Source organism: Littorina saxatilis, linkage group LG10 (genome assembly GCF_037325665.1).
Source record: "Littorina saxatilis isolate snail1 linkage group LG10, US_GU_Lsax_2.0, whole genome shotgun sequence".
In the NCBI taxonomy this organism is placed as follows: Eukaryota; Metazoa; Mollusca; class Gastropoda; order Littorinimorpha; family Littorinidae; genus Littorina; species Littorina saxatilis.
In genome coordinates this window covers 26021704-26045058 of record NC_090254.1, presented here as the reverse complement: position 1 = coordinate 26045058, position 23355 = coordinate 26021704, and the positions used below count along the sequence as shown (strand labels likewise).

General features: G+C 43.7%; 1 protein-coding gene and 1 long non-coding RNA gene across 2 annotated transcripts in view; both read left to right on the top strand.

Annotated features, from left to right (window-relative positions):
* Positions 1-5540: 5540 nt before the first annotated feature.
* Positions 5541-23355, top strand: part of LOC138978513 (uncharacterized) — a 42867-nt gene continuing 25052 nt past the window's right edge. The window contains exon 1 of the mRNA XM_070351251.1: positions 5541-5643. The gene's annotated coding sequence lies outside the window, so the exon portion shown is untranslated. The remainder of the gene's footprint in view (positions 5644-23355) is intronic.
* Positions 7844-23355, top strand: part of LOC138978515 (uncharacterized) — a 308348-nt gene continuing 292836 nt past the window's right edge. The window contains exon 1 of the long non-coding RNA XR_011459713.1: positions 7844-8324. This is a non-coding gene — a long non-coding RNA (uncharacterized lncRNA). The remainder of the gene's footprint in view (positions 8325-23355) is intronic.

The window sequence follows — 23355 nt, the reverse complement described above, 5'->3', positions numbered from 1 at the left end:
GAGTGAAGTTGTTGTTGTTGTTGGTTTTTGGGTAAATCATTAGGAGTAATATTGTCATGCCTTGAGTTCTTGTTCTTTCTTTTCTTTCTGCCTTACTTGTCTTGTAATTCTGTGTATTAATTCTTGAGAAATCAATTACATAGAAACATCGTGCAGTGCAAAATCATAAAGAAGAAATTCAAAACAGGGAACAAGACTGCAGTTAAAAAAAAATAAAATTTAAAAACCAAGAATAATTAACCTATGGAACGTTTAATAACTGACGACACAAGACGTAAATGCTTTTTGTTGCCATTACTAAAAATTCAATAAATTGACCATTCTTGGGTTTTTTTTTTCGTCATCCCAATGAAGACGACTGAAAGAGACGGAAGCAGGGGATGGAAAAGAACGAGACAAAGGAAAGTTGCAGAATCTAGGAAAGTTTTAAAAGGCGTCACTTCTCTGGTCTTGGGTCACTTTGTGCAGAAAGATCCATGCACTTCCTGCAGCATCCGCATCAAAAGATAGTTCCCTCTTCTGTGAACTTAATGTTTTCCTCCGTAAATAGTTTCCTTGTGGCTGGCCTGTTTCCGGTACAATGTATAACAGCCCGTTCCCGGGGCAGAATTTTGACATTTCAACACACTGAGGATATTAAAACGAGAAGGCCTGAAATCATACATTTTAGGTGTAATCCTTCTTGTTTGTGTAGATTTTAAGACAAGGGTGACTGAGATTGATAGTCCGCCCGTAAACTTTGGCTATCCCGCGCTTGCACATAGATACAAACACGCGGACACACACACACACACACACACACACACGCACGCACGCACGCACGCACGCACGCACACACACACACACACGCACGCACACACACACACACACACACACGCACGCACGCACGCACACACACACACACACACACACACACACTCACACACACACACACACATAGAAACATCTTACGCTCTAGGCTAGATTATAGAACGTAATAGAAATTAAAACAAGTCGCGTAAGGCGAAAATACAATATTTAGTCAAGTAGCTGTCGAACTCACAGAATGAAACTGAACGCAACGCAACGCAGCAAGACCGTATACTCGTAGCATCGTCACTCCACCGCCCGTGGCAAAGGCAGTGCACGTGGAATGGACAAGAAGAGCGGGGTATTCGTTGCGCTGAGAAGGATAGCACGCTTTTCTGTACCTCTCTTCGTTTTAACTTTCTGAGCGTGTTTTTAATCCAAACATATCATATCTATATATTTTTGGAATCAGGAACCGACAAGGAATAAGATGAAAGTGTTTTTAAATTGATTTCGGGGAAAAAAATTTGATAATAATTTTTATATATTTAATTTTCAGAGCTTGTTTTTAATCCGAATATAACATATTTATATGTTTTTGGAATCGGCAAGTGATGGAGAATAAGATAAACGTAAATTTGGATCGTTTTATAAATTTTTATTTTTTTTTACAATTTTCAGATTTTTAATGACCAAAGTCATTAATTAATTTTTAAGCCACCAAGCTGAAATGCAATACCGAACCCCGGGCTTCGTCGAAGAGTACTTGACGAAAATTTCAACCAATTTGGTTGAAAAATGAGGGCGTGACAGTGCCGCCTCAACTTTCACGAAAAGCCGGATATGACGTCATCAAAGACATTTATCAAAAAAATGAAAAAAATGTTCGGGGATTTCATACCCAGGAACTCTCATGTCAAATTTCATAAAGATCGGTCCAGTAGTTTAGTCTGAATCGCTCTACACACACACACACACAGACACACATACACCATACCCTCGTTTCGATTCCCCCTCGATGTTAAAATATTTAGTCAAAACTTGACTAAATATAAAAACAGTAACCAGAACCTCGATCCACTGATCTTCAGAAAGGAAAAAATAGACACACAACACAGAAGTATAACAATGAAACGATTAGCACTGTGGTTCGGATGGTAAGTTTATTGGTTCAAAAAAAGACAGGAAGCGAAACCTACCGGATTTCTGGTATGCAAGAGGTTTCGAGAACCAATCGAAAAGTAGTTTTGCCAACATCAACAAAATAACAACAAAAACAAATACACAACGAAGATGTACTGTTTTCTAAAAAAACAGCAGGGCTTTGCTTTTTTTCCTTTTTTTCCTTTTTATATTTAGTCAAGTTTTGACTAAATATTTTAACATCGAGGGGGAATCGAAACGAGGGTCGTGGTGTATGTGCGTGTGTGTGTCTGTGTGTCTGTGTGTGTGTGTGTGTGTAGAGCGATTCAGACTAAACTACTGGACCGATCTTTATGAAATTTGACATGAGAGTTCCTGGGTATGAAATCCCCGAACGTTTTTTTCATTTTTTTGATAAATGTCTTTGATGACGTCATATCCGGCTTTTCGTGAAAGTTGAGGCGGCACTGTCACGCCCTCATTTTTCAACCAAATTGGTTGAAATTTTGGTCAAGTAATCTTCGACGAAGCCCGGGGTTCGGTATTGCATTTCAGCTTGGTGGCTTAAAAATTAATTAATGACTTTGGTCATTAAAAATCTGAAAATTGTAAAAAAAAATAACAATTTATAAAACGATCCAAATTTACGTTTATCTTATTCTCCATCATTTGCTGATTCCAAAAACATATAAATATGTTATATTCGGATTAAAAACAAGCTCTGAAAATTAAATATATAAAAATTATTATCAAAATTTTTTTTTCGAAATCAATTTAAAAACACTTTCATCTTATTCCTTGTCGGTTCCTGATTCCAAAAACATATAGATATGATATGTTTGGATTAAAAACACGCTCAGAAAGTTAAAACGAAGAGAGGTACAGAAAAGCGTGCTATCCTTCTCAGCGCAAGTACTACCCCGCTCTTCTTGTCAATTTCACTGCCTTTGCCGTGCGCGGTGGACTGACGATGCTACGGTCTTGCTGCGTTGCATTGCGTTCATTCTGTGAGTTCGACAGCTACTTGACTAAATATTGTATTTTCGCCTTACGCGACTTGTTTTTCTTCTGTCCTTTTGTTACATCGATTTAATGCAGGGCGGTGTGAGGATAATTATCTTCGGCGTCAGAGCGCGTGGGAGGTAATTACACATTGTCACATGATGTGGGGAGGATTTAGGAGGAGCCTCGATCGGTTCCGGACAGCTGATCGAACTCTTGAGACTTTGGGGGGGGTGGGGGGACAGTTAGGTGTCGCATAGGATATTAGAAGAGGATAAGGAAGGGAGGGGTGGGGAGAGAGAGAGAGAGAGAGAGAGAGAGAGAGAGAGAGAGAGAGAGAGAGAGAGAGAGAGAGAGAGAGAGAGAGAGATTTAAAGTCACCTTATCGTGACAACAACATGAAGAGGATGAGAGAAGCAGGCTAGAGAGAAAACACTTTTTTGGGAATCTAAGCTGTTACGTTGATAAACGTTGTTTCAAAACGGTTGCAGCCTCCAGATTCGAAACCCATTAAATGGCACCTCCGTTTTTCTGAGAATAAGATTAAGAAGGAGTTGTGTTGTGTCCAACTAAAAAGGCTGAAAATGGATCCTCTGATCTTAGTTGATTGTAAGTGTCCAATCTGTTTTAATTTCTTACTAGTTTAAATCTGAGGCTAAGATTAAAAGCTAGTTTGTAATGTCAAACTAAAAGCTGAAAATAGCACCTCTGATCTCAGTTCATTCTCAGTGGTAGTCTGGTACTAATGTATTACTTGCCTGTCTTTTACGCGGAATACAAATATATATCTTAATGACAAGATTTAGTAATATTTGGAGAAACGATTTATTTTCGGGGATTAGCGAAAACACGATCTCTAATGCTTTTAACTTCGTTATTAGGCTGACTAGAATCGTGAGTTTTTGTGTATGCCAGTTGATCTTCAGTGCATGTCAGTTTGTATTTAACTCATTACTTGCCCATTTTTTACTCTGCACCGAATACAAATGTCTTCCTTCATGACCAAATGTATTTACGTTTGGAAAAATTATACTTTCGGGATTAGCGCAAATACGGTCTTTACGCATTGACCTTAGCAAACAGGCTGCAAAGAATTCCTTGATGACAAGATTTATTTATGTTTGAAGAATTGATCCCTTCGGTATCAGCGAAAATACAAGCTTTAAAGCTTTGACCTTCGTAAATAGAGTGTAAAACATCCTGAGATTTTGGTGTTAATCTGAGTAATGTAACAGCTTGATCCTTCCGATCTGAATGATTGGGGAAAAAACTGTGCCCGAGAAAGACAGGGGGATTTGAAAGCTGTTTATCCGGGGAAGTTTAACATTACTCTTAGGAAATTAATGGATCAACTGCGTGCACTGCACGACTACGACCGGCACGGTTGGCCTAGTGGTAAGGCGTCCGCTCCGTGATCGGGAGGTCGTGGGTTCGAACCCCGGCCGGGTCATACCTAAGACTTTAAAATTGGCAATCTAGTGGCTGCTCCGCCTGGCGTCTGGCATTAGGGGGTTAGTGCTAGGACTGGTTGGTCCGGTGTCAGAATAATGTGACTGGGTGAGACATGAAGCCTGTGCTGCGACTTCTGTCTTGTGTGTGGCGCACATTATATGTCAAAGCAGCACCGCCCTGCGTGGTCGGCTGGGCGTTAAGCAAACAACCAAACCAAACCAAAAGCACGACTACGACATATGCATCTCTCCCTCCCTGCCAAGCCCAACCTCCATGTGTGTGTATTAGTGTGTGTGTGTGTGTGTGTGTGTGTGTGTGTGTGTGTGTGTGTGTGTGTGTGTGTGTGTGTGTGTGTGTGTGTGTGTTTCCTATTAATGGGTGCTGCTGGAGGGAAAATGCTGTTAAATTAGAAGACAGTTTTTTGCGTTTTGAAGTCTGGCTTCACAGGCTTCGTTTTATCTGAGTGAAATGAAATACCTAATTGGTATGAACTGAATGGTTTACCTTCATAAAACAATACTGTAGGTTTAATGTGTGTGTGTCTCATTTTGTGCTCCCACCCCCCCCCCCCCCCCCAACATAATGCTTAATAGATACCCCTCCGTCCCGCACCCCAGCTCACTCCTTGCCTCGCGGTGCAGCTCTATACGTTACATTGGTACTCTTGTCTGGTTAAACGCAACCTTTTTATGGCTCCTTCCCCGTGTATAAAATTGCTCCACCATTTACAATCTTCCTGCCATAAAACCCTAAAGTGACATATTACTATCGCTGTTTTGACGGGGCTGTCGTCCTAAAATATCGCTTTATACTGTACAGAACTGTTTAGAAGGTTTTGTAGCGATACACGTAAATTGGTTTTTGTCATACATCATTTTCCCCCTCAACCATTTATTTGTTGACTTATATTTCAGCTGTGATATATGTCTCCCCTGTCGTTCATGGTTCTGTTTCATGTGTGTGTGTGTGGGAGGGCGCTGGTGTGTTGTTTGTTGTTGTTTAATGTTTGCATAGTGTTTGCGATTCGTGATCTTGTATTTGCGTTGCTTTGCAATTGTTCATTACTCGCTACGGTTATTTGTCGAGAATTAGCGAGAGGTGACACAGCAGAGGTGAATATCATGATTTACACCCCGTTTCCTTGGTTACAGGTCACGAGCTGGCAAAATGCAGCATTGGAGGATACAAATGCAAGCAGTGCTCTGCAATTTCCTTCCAACCTAACGACAACCGCCTTGGGGACAGATGTCGCTTCCGGTAAGTTCTTTATCCAGTTTTTATTGAGTCACTTGAGAAAAAGTGACTATGTAATCGGTCAGTGTTAGTCTGTCCGGCCGGCCGGCCGGCCCGCCGGCCGTCCGTAGACACCACCTTAACGTTGGACTTTTCTCGGAAACTATCAAAGCGATCCGGCTCATATTTTGTTTAGTCGTGACCTCCAATGACCTCTACACTTTAACGATGGTTTCGTTGACCTTTGACCTTTTTCAAGGTCACAGGTCAGCGTCAAAGGAAAAATTAGACATTTTATATCTTTGACAAAGTTCATCGGATGTGATTGAAACTTTGTAGGATTATTCTTTACATCAAAGTATTTACATCTGTAGCCTTTTACGAACGTTATCAGAAAAACAAGGGAGATAACTAGCCTTTTCTGTTCGGCAACACACAACTTAACGTTGGGCTTTTCTCGGAAACTATAAAAGTGACCGGGCTCAAATTTTATGTGAACGTGACTCCCAGTGACCTCTACACTTTGACGTCTGCTTTGGTGACCTTTGACCTTTTTCAAGGTCACAGGTATGTCTTGAAGGAAAAAAATTGAAATATCATATCTCTGAAACTATTCATCGGATTTGATTCAAACTTTATAGGATTATTCTTTACATCAAATTATTTACATCTGTATTGTGTTGTGAATAGCAATTTCTTCCTGTCCATCTGATGCCTCATATAATATTCAGAACTGCGAAAGTGACTCGATCGAGCGTTTGCTCTTCTTGTTTCGGGTTTGAATCCCCTCCTTATTTTTTCACCAGCCTGTCTTCATTTTCCATATCAAGCGTCCTGTTCGTGTTTATCTGTCTCTTTTTGTGTTTTATCAGTTTGTCTTCGTTGGCCATGTGAACCGTCGTTGTCGGAATTTTCCTTGTCGTCGTTCTGTCGCAAGTGATGGTCAGTATAGTTCCATTCCTTGCATTGTCTGGTCTTCAATGAAGCCCTCTCCTCAGCACAACAGCCTCCCCCCCCCATCCCCCCTCCCCCAGTATCTACCCCCATACCCCCCTATCGCAACCTTACCCCCCCCCCCTCTCCTCATCCGAGACACAACCTCCCTCCGCTCCCTCCGCCCCTCTGTCTATAGATTCCTCCGAAGTTTTATTTTCTGATTTTTTTGTCGTGCCATTGCAATTGAACAGCTTCCCTGTCGTTCCATGTCTGTGTCATGGTGTCGTAGACGAAGCCTCTTTCTCTCCACCACCACCCACTCTCCCCCACCCCCAACTCCATACCAAGCCTCCCACCACCCTCAGACACGGTCACTCTACCTGCCCAGACCCTAGGACTGGGTTGTTTTCTCTCGATCGTTTCTTACGTCATTCTGTCGCAAGTTACCTCATCCCGTATTCTCCAATTCCCGTTTCGTTTTGTGTTCAATGAAGCCCTCTCCTAACCACCACAACCTACTCTCTCCCCAACTCCACCACATCCTCCAAATTCCACCCCACATCAGACACGCTCGCGTTGTCCCCGTCGACCCTAGGACTATTTTTCCTCGATTCTTTCTTGTCGTGGGTCTATCGGCAGTGAACCTCTTCACCCGCAATCAGGCGGTCGGCAGCTCGGTGGACACTGGGGTCTTGTCCTACCAATGTCCGTCCCACTTAATCAGACCGTCTTTGCGTCCCTCTTGGGGTTTGAAATCACAGACTGGTCGTCTGGGAGTGAGTGAGAGAGAGAGCGGGGGTGGGGGGGGGGAAGAGAGAGAGAGGGGGGACGGGAGAGATTTGCCAAGCTTTTGTCATTTCATGCTTATCTTTTTCCTGATTTTTATGGAGCCGCGCAACGCTGAGTTTCACTTTCAGAAGACTCAATCCTCTCCAAATTTGAAATCAGAGACTTGTGGACTGTGGCTGTGATCTACTCTCTCTCTCTCTCTCTCTCTCTCTCTCTCTCTCTCTCTCTCTCTCTCTCTCTCTCTCTCTCTCTCTCTCTCTCTCTCTCTCTCTCTCTCTCTCTCTCTCTCTCTCTCTCTCTCTCTCTCTCTCTCTCTCTCTCTCTCTCTCTCTCTCTCTCTCTTTTCTCGCTGCTACCAGATGCGTTAAATACTGGTTGTGGCTAAATCGCCTCCCAAACACAGGATATGTAAAAATGGCCCATGTGAGATGAGAAACATGGCAGATAGAGGGACAGACAATTGGTCCGCTAGGGTCAGAAACCTCCTATGTGAAAAATGGGTTTGGACATGTGTGGACGTACGGCTATGTCGGCAACGAAAAACACTTTATCAAGGCTTTTCAACAACGCCTAAAAGACTGCTTTACCCAGAACTGGCATAGTAAGCTAGAAGACAGTGAGAGGTATGACACATACAAATTGTTTAAACCTGACTTTGGAAGAGAAAGGTACCTTGACCAAATAGACAATCCATATATTCAAAAAGTGTTCACAAAATTCAGACTTGGGGTTTCACCCTTGATGTGCAACAAACAGAGATACTCTGCAAACGGTTCCCATGTTTGCCCACTTTGCAGATACCCTCACGAAAACGAGCACCACTTTCTTTTTAAGTGTCCAGTATACTCTGATATAAGAAAAACTTACCTGGGAAATGTCTTTGAAATTGGTCAACTCGAAAACTCGTCAATGCAGATACTACTAACACAAAACAAAAGTAGGTTGTGGGCACTCTCCCGGTATACATTTTATGCATTCAGGCATCGACAGCAACTGCTAGGCTAAAATGAATGTGTGTAAATGATTTCCGATCGATATGCTTCAACCCTTAACACTGTATATGCACTTGTTCTTACTTGTCTCTGAGAGAGTATACATTGAAATGGAAACTCTACTCCCCCCTTGTACAAACACAACAGTGTGGTTTACAATAGTTCTCTCTCTCTCTCTCTCTCTCTCTCTCTCTCTCTCTCTCTCTCTCTCTCTCTCTCTCTCTCTCTCTCTTTCTCTCTCTCTTCTCTCTCTCTCTGTACCTTAGCGTGTGTGTGTGTGTGTTCCATCCGGACACCATGTCTGTCCCGCCACTCCCCACATCGTCTGGTGATCCACAATCTTTTCGCCTCTCTCCTAACGTCATCCTAGCGATTGCCCTTTTCCGTTTCCATCCTTCTTCCTTCCCCTATCAACCCACCCCAACCCCCTCCTGTCTTTTCCCTCTCTCTTACCTCTTCCTCCTTCAGTTGTCCGTGTCCCCCTGTCGCGCCTCCTGTCTCTCCCGTCTTTCTGGTATCGCGCTATTGATCAGTGAATGGTACTATTGGGGTCGGGGCAAGATTGTCCAAATGCCCTGGTGCTCCCTAGTCCTGTTGATATAGGTTCGTCGGGCGGCATCTCCTGTGCTTTTGGTTAAGAACAAGATTGTAGAAACGCCAAGGTGCTCCCTCTTTCTGCAGATGCCTGTCTGTCTCTATGTCTGTCTGTCTGTCTGTCAATCTGTCTGTCTGTCTGTCTGTCAATCTGCCTGTCAGTCTGTCTGTCTCTGTCTGTCACAAAATACCCGTGTGACTTGGAATAATAGGCCGTGAAAAGTAGGATATGCGCCGAAATGGCTGCGATCTGCTGGCCGATGTGAATGCGTGATGTATTGTGTAAAAAAAATTCCATCTCACACGGCATACATAAATCCCTGCGCCTTGAATATGTGCGCGATATAAATTGCATAAAAAAATAACAAATAAATGTAAAAATAAAAATCCCTGCGCTTAGAACTGTACCCACGGAATACGCGCGATATAAGCCTCATATTGATATTGTCTGTCTGTCTGTCTGTCTGTCTGTCCTCTCTTGTGCATTGTAGGGTCGGGGCAAGATTGGCAAAATGCCCTGGTGCTCCCTGATCCCGTAGATACAGGTATGTCAGTCCGCCTCTCTTGTGCTTTAAGACTGCAACTTAATCAATGTTCTGCTGGAAATGTGTTGTCTCTTTTGGAAGTGTCATTAAGTCATGTGTTGGAGATAGTATGGTGAATTAATTATTTCTGTGAACTATTCATTTTTTTCCATGGCTCTACACGTGCATAACTTCGAAACCAACTCTACATCGAGTTCATAATTAAGATATTCAAACGACTGAAAGCAAGAGGGTTATGATAAGAAGATTCTATTGGAAATTACTGACGGAGTATTTCTAGCCTAGATATATTTTTGTCGGAAAACAATCGAACACAACTTGTGACCTTTGTTAAATCAAGTCGTTTGATAGAGTCACAAAATCACACTCTTCACAATTTCCGAGTCCCAGTAAGGTAATATATTGTACTACGTTGCAAGCCCCTGGAGCAATTTTTTGATTAGTGCTTTTGTGAACCAAAAACAATTAACAAGTGGCTCTATCCCATCTCCCCCCCTTTCCCCGTCGCGATATAACCTGCGTGGTTGAAAACGATGTTAAACACCAAATAAAGAAAGAAATTTCCGAGTGGGTGCATCAATTTTGAAGAGATCTGCACTGGAAAGAAGACACGGAGGCCGGGGGACTGCCCAGCAAGGTCACACAGGTCTCGCAACCACTGAGAAAAAGGTTTCTTGGTTTAAGCAATCAAGAAAAACCCTTTGCAATCAGGATCGAAACATGGGCGGCTGGGTAAAAGAAAATTAACTCTATGAGGAAAACAAAACGCGACCCGGTGATAGAACATGGACACCGTCGGGAAAAAGTGCGACAGCGCCAAATAAAATGGGATGAACTCTTTCCACTTGGTTTAAACCGCAATATTTCTTCTTGATAAAAAAAAAACTTACGCATACAGTAAGATACAGGGTTCCGCCTCCAATCACAGTAATTCATCTTCTTCTTTTTTTTAAAGAGTCTGTTGGGCAGTAAATAAGACAGCGTTGGGCATGCAAGAAGATTGGTTTCGACTCTGAAACCATTCAAATTTAGCCCGAAAAAAGACTCTTTGGAGTGTACAACAAAAGAGTTCGGCAAGCAGGAAAATCCGTTGCGACACCTATAGCCACTGAAATTAATCCAAAAAGGTCTGTCTGCGTGGGGGGGGGGGGGGGGTAGAGAATGTTCGGCATTTAAAAAGATAGATTCTGACTATTAACCACTGAAATGAATACCCTCCAAAAGCATATCGGCGTGAAAGACAGCGAGAAAGAGAAAACAATAGACAGAGTTACGCATACAAGGAGATATTGGAGTTTGCCTCTAAACCACTGGGATAAGCCCCGTAGAAAATTGCCGTGTCCGTGTTTGAAAAAAAGAAGATTTAGGCATGCAGGAAGATAGGTTTAGACTCGAACCACCGAAATAAATCCCCAATAAAATCGGTTAGGCATGCACGAAGGTATGGGTTCCGACCTTTTACCACTGAAACTAATCCCGCAAAAAACTCACTCCGTGCAAAAAAATCGAGAGTAGAAACAAAAACTTTCAGAGTTACACACACAAGGAAGGTAGGTTCCTCCGGTTAAAGTACTTTGCAAAGTACCCCGCACTTTCCTCAGCGAGGACCATAAGCCGCGAGCAATCAGCGGAACATGGTCATACCCATTCTCAGCACGTAGGGCTGAAGAACGCAAGGCCGGGGGACTGCCCAGCAAGGTCACACAGGTCTCGCAACCACTGAGTTATCTCCACGGAACAGCGCGAGAGTGAGCGCGTGCCTCGTGCGGCCCGTGGGCCCAGTGGAGACGGATAGCACGTGCAATTTCGCTGTGTGCTGGTTTAAACCCCGCTGTCTGAGCCCACCGGCTAGCTGAGTTGTGGAACGGGACCTGTGTAATTGCTTTCTCATATTTGCTCGGCTCCTCGACCGAAATGGAATGATACTGATTGTGTGGGATTTGTGGGATAATCCCGGTATCAGACATAGGCGGGGGGGGGGGGGGCGAAGAATTCCACGAGGCTGCTTAATATTACAGAGAGGAAATTACTGTGTCCATAGGCCTATATTTACAGTCCCAACACAGCACACGTGTGTGTGTCTGTGTCCAAGTTGTCTATACCCTATAACAGGTCCAAAGATGTGGTGCTGTCTCATTGGGTGTTAGGAGCGAAGCTGGAACCTTTTACGGGCTAAACGGGATTACGGGCAGGCGATACTGGCATCCCAGTAGCGGAGTTCCAGCAATTGCTGCTCACTCAGTCCTTATATTTACTATGTCGACATTAGCCTGTCAGAATATTCCATGCTGGTCGGTAGGTATTTTCCTGGATTAGAGATAATGCGATGGATTCCCATTAATTGGTTATTTAGTAGAGAACTTACAGTGGACTGCTTGGAAGATATCTAACGTTGAAGTTTAAAAACGTTAGGTCATGTTGAGGTCTTCGACCTACTTTCCCGTCCCAGAGAATACAAAAACTGTTCCACTGTTGATTGACGGACTTGACTAATGTAACTTACAGAATATCGTTCTGGGAGCGTGTAGGAAATGCCCACCCTCAGTAAGAGGTTGGAGTGATACATTCCAAAATATCACCCTGGAGGTGTTAAGGTTGTGTTCTCCCCTCGGTATGAGCTGGGGTGATATATACAAAAATATCACCCTGGAGGTGTATAGGATGTCCCACTGTCGATCGTGAGGGCCCCAGTGACTGTGATGAATGTATCGGAAGCCGGCAAACAAGCCCTCGGATCTCCTCCGACAAGCCTCTCATCGTCGATACCACTCACAACCGTCTCCTTCCGCCGGCCGCTAACAAACCTTTTCACGCCGTGCGGAGGAATATCTGGGACTGGCCGCAGGGCGTTAACACGGATCGGCACTTGGCTTCTGACTTCCGCCCTCTTTTGTCTGGCGGAGGGATCAATGTTGGAGAGGGTGAGAGCCGGCTGTGATCGGAAAGTGCTCCACGCGCAAGAATATTTCATCAGGTGCAAGTGCATGCACTGGAATGTTGAGGATGACATGGGTCCTTTTATTTGATGGTTTAACGGATTACAAATTGGTCTAGATCAAAGGAGAATTGCGAGGGGTGTCCAGCTTCCAAGACATTGTTGGAGTAAATTATAATCAAGCAATAGAATAATAACAGGCTTTATTTACATTTATGTACAATTGATGAATGCGTCAGCTGCAAGTGTTTCCCTGTACTTAGGTTTACTTCAGTTGTTGTTGTTGTTGTTGTTGTTGTTGTTGTTGTTGTTTCTTTTACTCGGAGGTAAGCAGGTGGTATACTAATACACTTTAGGATCAGCAATAGCACAAATGAACAGATTTTCCTTGTCTATATTTCAATTAATTATCCGTCGGATGTCCATTACTACAGTTTTTCCTGTTCTTTTGCAATTTGCGTGACGGTGCTATTGCTTTTAGCAGTGTGAGGAAGCTGTGAATGTTAAATCAACACCAATATCCTGTATTTCCTCAATTAACCACCGTTCGTTGCACGTGCAACAAGTATGAAATTCTAGGGTAATCAAGCAGCCAAGTGGATGTAACATTACACAAACATTCCCATGCTCGTGGTTGGTTTTTTTTAATTCCAGAAAGAATTAAGCAGCTGAGTCAATCAATCAATCCCCGGTGTATGCGTGTTCCTGTCAGACACGCTTCCCGTCATGCTCTCGTTCCTTCGCTCACTTCCGGCTGCTTCCGGTAATGGTGTCGTATGCGAAATCAATTCTGTCATTTAAAGGCATGAGGCTTTATTGAATCGCGAAAAGAAAGGCCTTTCAAAGCTCCACGCGATCGCCGTTTTTTCTCCTCTTTCATGAGGTGGCTGTGTTGTGTGAGCGAGGGAAAAAAGTATATTGATTTTGTTCTGTTCATGAGGAATGTACTGACTGCTTTTTTCATGCTAGTTTACATAATTACCACCGCTCACGACTTTTGTGTCAGACGTGTTTACGTGATGATGTCATTAAAGAAAATTGAAGGTGGTGCGTTTTAACGGAAGAAGGAAAGTCAAGTAATGCGCTCTCTCTCTCTATCTCTCTCTCTCTCTATCTCTCTCTCTCTCTCTATCTCTATCTCTCTCTCTCTCTCTCTGTCTCTCTGTCTCTCTCTCTCTCTCTCTCTCTCTCTCTCTTATATTTTGCACCTTCGATTTATCTTAAGAAAAGTGCAGTAACATCTGTTTTTTAGCAAATTTGACAGACTCTCCTTCGCCTGCGCGCGCGTACCAAACGATAAGAAAATTGTATGAACACAAAACTAGAAGAATCCTTTGAGCGCCCGCAATAAACTTATTAATTACATGGATACACACTGACAAAGTATTAATGGAAAGCTATCCCCTGGATTTCACAGAGTGCAAGAAAGTCATGCATCCAGAATTCCGACAAGAATATTTCGCTCATCAAAAGGGAGCCCCACAAGAAGCCTTTTCGCAGTACCCCCTCCCCCCTCCAATACGGTGCTGAGGCAATTTACAGGGCCCAACCGGACAAGAAGTAATGGAGCGGGGGCTTATTGAGTGGAAGGGTCACTTTATCGGTGACACCGGCCCAGATTAATGGCCTGATGCGTCTGCTGCGTTTAGCACCGAGCGAAAAAAGCGTCACTTGCGGCCGGTGATTCATTTCCATATTTGTCCTCTTTTTCTGATTTTGTCCGGGAGAAAATTAACTTGACAGAGAAACTTGGCAAGAGAGCTAGCTCTCCTATGGTGGTTTCCGTTGGAAAGAGTATTGTTTGAGCTGAGTATGTTTTTCTGCTTAAGGAAATATCCGTTGGCATGTCCGATTTGCGTTTTAGGGTAAAGTTTTCATTTTCATTACTTTATTGTCCCATCGCTGGGAAATTCGGGTCGCTTCCTCCCAGTGGAAAGCTAGCAGCAACAGAGTCGCGCTAACCAGGTGTATGCGTGTTTCGGTGTAATCAGCCACCTGCACTTCTGGTAGAATGACCGAGGTCTTTTACGTGCCACAGTGGTGACACGGGGGTGGAACATGGATACCGTCTCTGAGTCTGCGCATAAAGTTGACCCGTGTCCGTCCCCGTCCGGACTCGAACCCGCCACCCTGGGATCACAAGTCCAGTGCTCGACCAACTGAGCTACCCGCCACCCTGGGATCACAAGTCCAGTGCTCTACCCACTGAGCTACCCGTCACCCTGGGATCACAAGTCCAGTGCTCTACCCACTGAGCTACCCGCCACCCTGGGATCACAAGTCCAGTGCTCTACCCACTGAGCTACCCGCCACCCTGGGATCACAAGTCCAGTGCTCTACCCACTGAGCTACCCGCCACCCTGGGATCACAAGTCCAGTGCTCTACCCACTGAGCTACCCGCCACCCTGGGATCACAAGTCCAGTGCTCTACCCACTGAGCTACCCGCCACCCTGGGATCACAAGTCCAGTGCTCGACCCACTGAGCTACCCGCCACCCTGGGATCACAAGTCCAGTGCTCGACCAACTGAGCTATCGGGAGTGTTTTATATTGCTTCAGTCTCACAGAGAGAAATTTACTTCAAACTTCAAATTCAACTCACGATTCGCGCAGAAAGTTGTGAATGTGTGTTAACTTAATGTACTGCTGCTTCCAGTGTCTGCAGACATGTACACAAGAACTTAACGCCTTTGTTTGAATGAAGTAACAGGTACGAGTGTTCGGGAAGTAATCCTTTTTATCTCTTTGCCACCATCACCAATCGTAAAAGATGCATTATCGAAGACTTTGCCTCGGGTAAATTCTGCAACACCTAAACCTGTGCATGTGCTTTCGAAGCGGTGGAACAACATTTCTTTTGAAGACAAAATAATAACACTTACTTTCACAGACAGTGCGTGCTGTTGCTTGTGAGTCTTAAGCTCTCTTCTGATGGCAGATACCATCAAGAAAATAACAGCCGTTTTTTCGCCAGCACTTTTCGTGTTAACGTTTATGTTTGTGTTTTTCTCGGTGTATCTTTACTTGTACCTGAGTGAGGGCTCAAGTTTGGGATGGTGAATTGAGAAACGGTCTCGCAGACAAAGAGAGATTCTTTCGGTACTCAGTTTACGAGCAGTATTTTTGTGTGTTATTATAATTGCTTGTCTACATGAGTTCGTTTTATGACCTTTTCTTTTTTATCCTCACTCTCCTCACTTAGGATATCCGTTATTTCCAATTTCCATACATTCCTGAGAAATTGAGAAAAAAAAGCAGGTCTTAATACAAAGGAAGTCTCAAGACAGATGGGCTAAAAAAAATCGTTTCGTTGTATGACGAGGACATCTTGCCGCCATGAGATAACTGCCGCGTTTGAATGGCAAAGCAACCGAGGATCTAATTATCTTTCCCCGTTCATTGTGTTTGAATAGTATGGTTTTATTCATAGTTGTTTTCATAGTTTATAATTATGTAAAGTGCGGAGAGCATAGTTAATTGTGGTTCGCACTATATAAGCTGTCATCATGATTATTAATCTTACCTCTTCACCAAACCTCGATACGAAGACAACTCACACTAAAAACTGCACCCCACCCCAGCCCCCAGCCCCCACCCCCACCCCTAGACATTACAAAGAAAGGAGTCAACAGCAAACTCCGGGATCCTAGCCACACTCCTCCAGGTCTCCAAGGAGGACACAAGGTGAGGATGGTTACCATAACACACCTCAGCGGCGCTTCCCTCAGAGCTATAGGCGAACCCACAGTTAAGTGCGATCTTCATGCCAGGCGCATGCCAAGGAACCCGACACCTCCCCGAGGACTGAATCGGACCTGCACAGTTCTCAAACTGGCTCAGCTTGGATTGTTTGTTTGTTTGTTTGTTTGTTTGTTTGTTTGTTTGTTTGTTTGTGGGGTCATCTGTGCTTCAGTAACACGTCAGCTGTCTGGAAACATCATTCTTATTACAATGTGTATTTTATAATCGTTGACCGGCCGGTTAGACGTGTCAAAGACAAATTTCCATTTTAATGTAGTTCTTATTAATGGACAATCAAGTGTTATTATTATTGTTGTTATTGTTGTCAAACTTGTATCAGTTAATCAATCACTCAAATAACCAGTCAGTCAATCATTAAAGCGGAACAGCGTTGGTGCGTTTGTTTGTTTGTGTGTGTGTGTGTGTGCTTGTTTGTTTGTTTGTCTGTTTGTTTTGCCTGCTTGTTGTCCGACGAACGCATATCAGCAGAGAGCGATACTGCAGCTGCATAGAACAAAAACAAGATCAAAGAAGCGCCGCGAGACTAACACAACCAACAGCAAAGAAAGCGTTGGCCAAAATGGCGCATTTACATTGTTGCCTCCCAAGATGCAATTCGTAACGGATGTTGCCAGCCGCTTGTCTATGGATGTGCCCGGATGTGCGGTGCCGTGAGGGACTATGGGATATCTGGCCGGAATTACAATGAAGTGCGGGGCATCTCTTGGGATAGGCTGGCACGAGCTTTGAGAAGATGCACGTGGTGCTCGGGAAAATATCCAGAGTTCACTGCATTTCCCAGTGTGCGAAAAGTAATGTAATAAATAAAATGACAGGATAGGATAGGAATAATCGGTTGTGCGGCGAATTGCCAATGCACTTTTTAGTTATTGCGTAAGTGACGTTGGAGGAATAACTCTCTTAATGTCTGTCTGTTTGCCTCTCTCTGCCACCCGGCGTGTATCCGTGATGTCATCAAAAAATGACAAATTGTATAATGAAAGAAGAAACCTCGATATATATTGTGTCCCTAAACAGCCACCCCCTCCCCCCCCCCCCTCCCCCCCCCCCCCCCCCCCCCCCCTCTTCTATCTCTCTGGAGTTAATAATTTGGACCTTGTGCAGCTAAGTGCCCGGCAACAACACTAAATTTCATGGACACACTATCCGTACTTAAAATATATGTGTTCATATTGGGACACCCTGTGTTTACTAGGTGGCACATTTTTTTTCATGTCACACTGTTTTCAAGGCTGGTCACAGTAGGCGTGTTCAAAAGTGGAACACTTCGATTTTAGAATGAAGACCGGCAATTTACCACCTCGTCCAGACAAGTCTTGAAAAAGCACCGTTGCTGTCCGCAGCTGTCAAACGATTTTACTTGCAATTTTGACTTCTCTACCTTCCTCTGAAGATTAGCTCCCCCTAGCCCTTATTTTCACCTGACGGATACGATGAAAGGGCAGAATTGTGTGTAGTGATGCTCTAACTAAATCCGCCTTCTTCACCATCACACAAAGCTGGCTGGAGCGTGCCCCGCACTCAGTCTCCCAACACACACAAACAAAACAACCCGCCAAATTTCTCACAACATTCCAGCGAATTTATTTTGATGCACCGGAGAGGAGAGTTGTTACCTGGGCTTGATACAGAAAGGTTTTTTTCTCTTCGTTCAGCACGTGCCAGACTTGAGATGTGGAGGCACCTGTTCCGTTCCTTAGAACTGCTTGGTCTTGGGGTCCGGGTTGTACTTCAAGCCTGGGCGTAGAATCTCTTCTTCTGTCTTTGCTATCGTTAAAATCGGATGCATTTCTCTTCTTCCTTACGTCTGCGGATAATGGTTCACGGGGAGGGGAGGGGTGGGGAGATGGAGGAAAAGATTGGAGCAGAAGAAATGTTGTTAAAAAAGACAAGAAAAAAAGACAAGAAAAAAGTCAACCTCATCAGGCTGCGTACTGGCCACAACAGGCTCAATGCTCACATGAACCGAAAGTTCAAGCTGGCGCCATCACCAACCTGTGCCTGCGGTCAAGAAGACCAAACAGCGGAACACATCTTACAGCGATGTCCCTTACTAGATAAGGAACGAAAAGAAGTGTGGCCGTCACCAACTCCCTTGCAGACCAAACTATACGGCAGTCGACAGGAGTTGGAGAAAACGACAACATTTATCACCAGTGCTGGTCTGATCGTGTAACCTCTGCGAACGCCAAGAAGAAGAAGAAGAAGAAAAGAAAAAAAGACATGAAAAAAGGACAACGTGAATGATAAGGAGACGTTTGGCTAAAATAGACAAAGAGATATAAAGAGGCGAATGATGAAAGAGGCAGACAACCAGACAGGTTGGTGGGCAGGCAGTCAAGTAAGTATATATAGCAAGCAGGCAGGCAGGCCGACATGATGTATTGCTAGAACTAGAGCATAGCACAGAAGAAATTGTGGAATTTAATGTTCTTGAATAAAATAGGTTTTCTACACAAACGATACCTTTTCCCTTCAAAATACGGGTAACGGGGTGGAGGATGGATTAGAGAAACAAAAACTGTAGGAGGGTAGACCCTTTCGTGGGTAATCAGGGGAGGGGAGGGAGGAATGTGTCTTTACCATTAAATTTGAGACAATGCAGAAGCGGTTCATTACTGAAAGGAGTTTCGCAGAGATTAGACGGTAGCTGGAATCCAGACACAACATTTTAAAGCTCTCGGGGAGATAATTCTACCCATTACCATTATTTTCCGCCAGCGGGTTCTTCTCCGGGAAATTGTCTCGAAGGAGATAATTGCTTACTTGCTTTATGTTCATTAAGCGTAATCAGGTGGAAAGCATCTGGGGGTGCTTTTAGTTGCGCTGATGGGCGGTTTTGTGCCGTAAAGAAAACTCACAGTTATTGCTCGTGTGGCGCGCAGTGTGATCATTTCGATACAGTTTTAACCGCAAAGAAAGCGTCGTCGAGAAAAGAGAGAGTGATTATTGAGATGACGACTATAATGACCATAATGAGGAGGAGATAATGGGCAAGGCATACATATGTGCAGTTGTAGCGACTTCCAATGGTTATAAGCAGGGGTTCTCTGTTGTTCTAACCCGTCATTGGTCAACCATGACCGTTCGTAACAGTTTTAGTAGTCAGTTGGGAGAATAATATCGGTAGTCCATGATTAAAAGTTGTCACTTAAAATCCCAGAAAGAGTGGAACATATTCAGTCTTTTTCAATGAACTCGTTTCGAGACTTGCTCCCATCAGAAACGCTCCTAACAAAACCTCCAGCCCCCAGTCTTATCCTCCTGCAAAAAACTCACTCCACCCCCGATGTTCAGTATCCAATCACTATGCAGGTTTAGCTCTCAGCTAACGTTGCGTGTTGTTTTGTATGTTTTCTCGCCGGCCTACCGTTGCACCATACCCCCAGGTCTAAATAACGAAACGGTCTGCTTCCAACGTCTGTCTGCCATCCTACCCCAGAATTAAACCGTTAGGGTGGAAATGTTTTGGAGGGTGAAATAAACGAGAGACGGGCACCTGCAGACAAGAAATGGACTGGTTTTACCGTATGTTTTCTGGCGTCTGCCAGAGATATCCCTCCCCGCTTTCTTGATGCATTTTACACCTTGCACAATATTTTTTTCTCGAGATGTTTGGAAGTTTCTGGATATCATCCTCGTGCGAGGAAGGTCAGTGTGACCGTTACGTTATAAAAATTGAAAAAAATTGGAAATTGTTGATTCCAGATTCAGTATCGTCGGTACGTCTTTGCCGAGGTGGAGAAGACGATGAAAAGGCCTATCTCATATCAGTCAGAACATCTTTGTTCGGGTGAATGAAAATAGCAGCAGAAGTTTGGCTGTCTGTTCTAGCTGTCTGCCTTGGTTGGAAAATAAATATATAATTTTGAAAGTTTTTTAAGTTTGATAGAAAACTCAGATTGCTATCGATCAGACAGAAGCCAAGACTTTTGTCAAGCAGCTCTGGCATTTGGTTTCATTCCCTATCACCTATCTTCGTTGGAGGGGTGCCATTCGTGTTGGGCCGCCTTGGCATCGCTTTTAACTTCTATTTCTGCTATTCACCTGGGTGTAGTTCTCGGAATTTCTTTCAGAGACATCAGGGCAAAGGTACACCTGTGCTTTTTGACGATCAGGAGCACTTGGTGATATGTTTATTGCGGAGAAAATTGCTGCCAATGTTCCTTTTATTTACTCCCACTGCTGCGTTTGATGCTGTTTTTGTGCTTGTGTGCAAGACAGCTTTGCCAATGCAGTACGCTTTATTTGTTGACATTTATTTGGCTCTTTGTTTTCATCCTTGGCGGTTTGTTTCTCATGCACCCTCTTCCCTCTCGTAAAAGGTTGTGAGCGGATTGAGGCCGGGCGGACGATTGAGGAAGGAATCTACGTAGTCCTGAGTCGTGGTGTTGTATGTGAATGAGTTGTATTTTTCAGTGAGTCGCTGTGGACAGAGTAGCTTCCACAGAGATATATCTCTGTGGTAGCTTCTCCGAAATATTTCAGACAACACAAATAGGAATTTCGGTCTCCACGGTCCGATACCTGGAAAATCTTACCTTTGGAACCAGTAAGCTTGTGGCCAGGACTGTTGAAAATATTTCAAAAGAAAGACGTACGCAGGACTTGTATGAATCAGGTGAACCTAATGGCTGTTGAATGCTTACGCCGAGAACGCTGAAACTCGGTCTGTACCACTTGTCCGAAATATTTCAGAGGAAAAACGTATAGGACTTTGGTCTCCAGATTCGATACTTTAAAAATATTTCCCCGGGAATCAAGTGAACCTGTTAGATGTTGAACGCTTACACCGAGAATGCTAAAACTCGGGAAGGATCAGGAGTACAGATCCATGACAGGTGTTTTGATTTCAAAGACAGGATCCAGATTCGTGAGACTTCAAACGAGATCCAGAGATTTCGACGAGAGGTGTCTAACGCCTTGCAGACAGCTTGATTTGTTAGTGATAGAGGTTCAGCTAGTCTCTTGTAACAGCATGCTTCATTGGCGCCATGTGGGTAGCAGCTCGTGTTTTTTGCCTGCAAAGGTTCAGATGCCTGACAGTCTGTAACCTGTTTCTCCTGTTACTCAACTCTTGTTCTTTATCGGTGTTGTTGTGAGGTTGGCTCCGAGAAGTTTCTTGTAAAAAGTGAAGAATTGGAATTTGAATAATGTGTGGAGAAGGATTACAGCAGAGAACCTTCCTGTGGCGGCTGTTGTCTGTCTATGTCAATCAGCGCTACACACACTTTGTGTGTGTGTCTGTGTGTCTGTGTCTGTGTCTGTGTGTGTCTCTCTCTCTCTCTCTCTCTCTCTCTCTCTCTCTCTCTCTCTCTCTCTCTCTCTCTCTTTCTTTCTCTCTCTCTCTTTCTCTCTCTCTCTCTCTCTCTCTCTCTCTCTCTCTCTCTCTCTCTCTCTCTCTCTCTCTCTAAAATAAGGACCGGTTGTAAGAAAAGGCGTAGCCTTAAACCTCTATCCTTGAAAAATAAAGTTCCATCATCATCTCTCTGTCACTCACTCACTTACACATTTACCAAAGTATTCAGTTTGCATGTACTTTTTTCCCTGGTTTTTTTTATGTCGGTTTTGTATTTTGTTGTTGTTGTTCTTGTAATTTGTGTTGTTGTTTTTTTATTTTTTATTTGGGGTTTTTTGTGTTCGTTTTTTGTTTCTTTCTTTCTTTCTTTCTTTGTTTTCGAGCAAGGGCATATTTCTAAATTAGAATAACGCTTTAAGATCAGAGAGTCAGCCCCTTTTCTCTTTCCACACGCCCCTCCTGTCTCTCTCACTCTTGTACATAACTAAAACCAAGAATGACAGGGCCGCTTTCTCAGTTTGCAGTTGAGGCGGGCTAAATGCGGTGTCAAATAGATACGTCAGAAAGATGAAGGGGCAGCTGTCAGGTGCATCCCTCGCTAGCTCGTCTCTGTCTATGCCCCTCCTGACAGCTTCTTGTCAAAACTTGGTGGGGAAATATTTGACGCCGGGCGAGCAGGGTGGGCAATACCACGAGGAAGTGTTCACTTTTTTGCCTTTTTTTCACAACAAAAATGGACAGACAAAAAATAAAGAGACGAGAGAATTTTTGTTATAGGGATGGATGGGTAGTGAGAGAGGGAGAAGGGAAGGCGGTGGGTGGAGATGGAGAGAGAGACGGGGGAGTGGCGAGAGAGGAGGAAGCGCAGGGGATAGATAGAGAGAAAGAGAGTGAGAGAGAGAAGCTTGGAAGGAGGTGTCAAGAAAAGTCATTCTTTATGACAGAATTTGATATTTGACAGCAGAGACAACGGGGGGTGGGGTTGCCTTAAATGAGGAGTGGAGAAAATAAATATCATTTGTATCAGCTATTTGACAGTGTGCAGAATTGACACTTTTATGTGCTTAATAAATCAATCTTTAAACTTGAGAAAGAAGCAGCGCTTTTAGAAGAGAGGTGTTGAGACAAGTTGGAATATATCATGTTTTGCGAACATGAATATTTGACAGGGGGGATGAATTGACACTGTTGTGCTGTCGAAAAGTTCGGAAATTAAATGTTTCAGAGAAGTTTTGTATGCCTCCGAAACCGGAAATTGAAAGTTGAAAGTTTTCAGCGAAGGTTCGGTATTATTTCTGTGAGCGTGCATGTTGTGTGTGTGCCTGTACACTTATGAAATTAGAACTTTTGCAGAAATAGGGTTTGTCAAATGATGTCAGTCCGTTTGACTGTTAGGATGCGCTGGGAACTTTTTCCTTGCGTGCCATTGTAGGGATTCGCTTTTGTAGAATTCAAAAACAGGTCTTGATTGCTTAGAAAATAAAAATAAAAAAGCAAAATAGTTTCTTGAGATGAAGATGGAGGTGTTATGTATGATTATAGTTCCTATCCTATCTTGATTAAACTTAGGAGACATACTTTTCCAATATGGGTTTAACTATGCAGCTCGTTGCCCAGTGTCTGTTAATCCCTTCTCGTTGCAGCAGAGATCTGTCATTCTCTGTCCTGAAATTGGAGAAAAAATCTGACAATTTCAGATACGAGTTTTTCATTTCAGTCTGATCATAATTTGATCTTCTCTATTCCGTGTCATTCCTGGCTCTGCAATTGCATTTCTATCCCTCGAATTCTCTCTCTCCTTCAGGGCTTCGGCGATTTCTTTTGCTGGCTTCAATTCAATTACACAGGACAGGTGCACTTCTGCTGATAAGGCGTAGGGATGC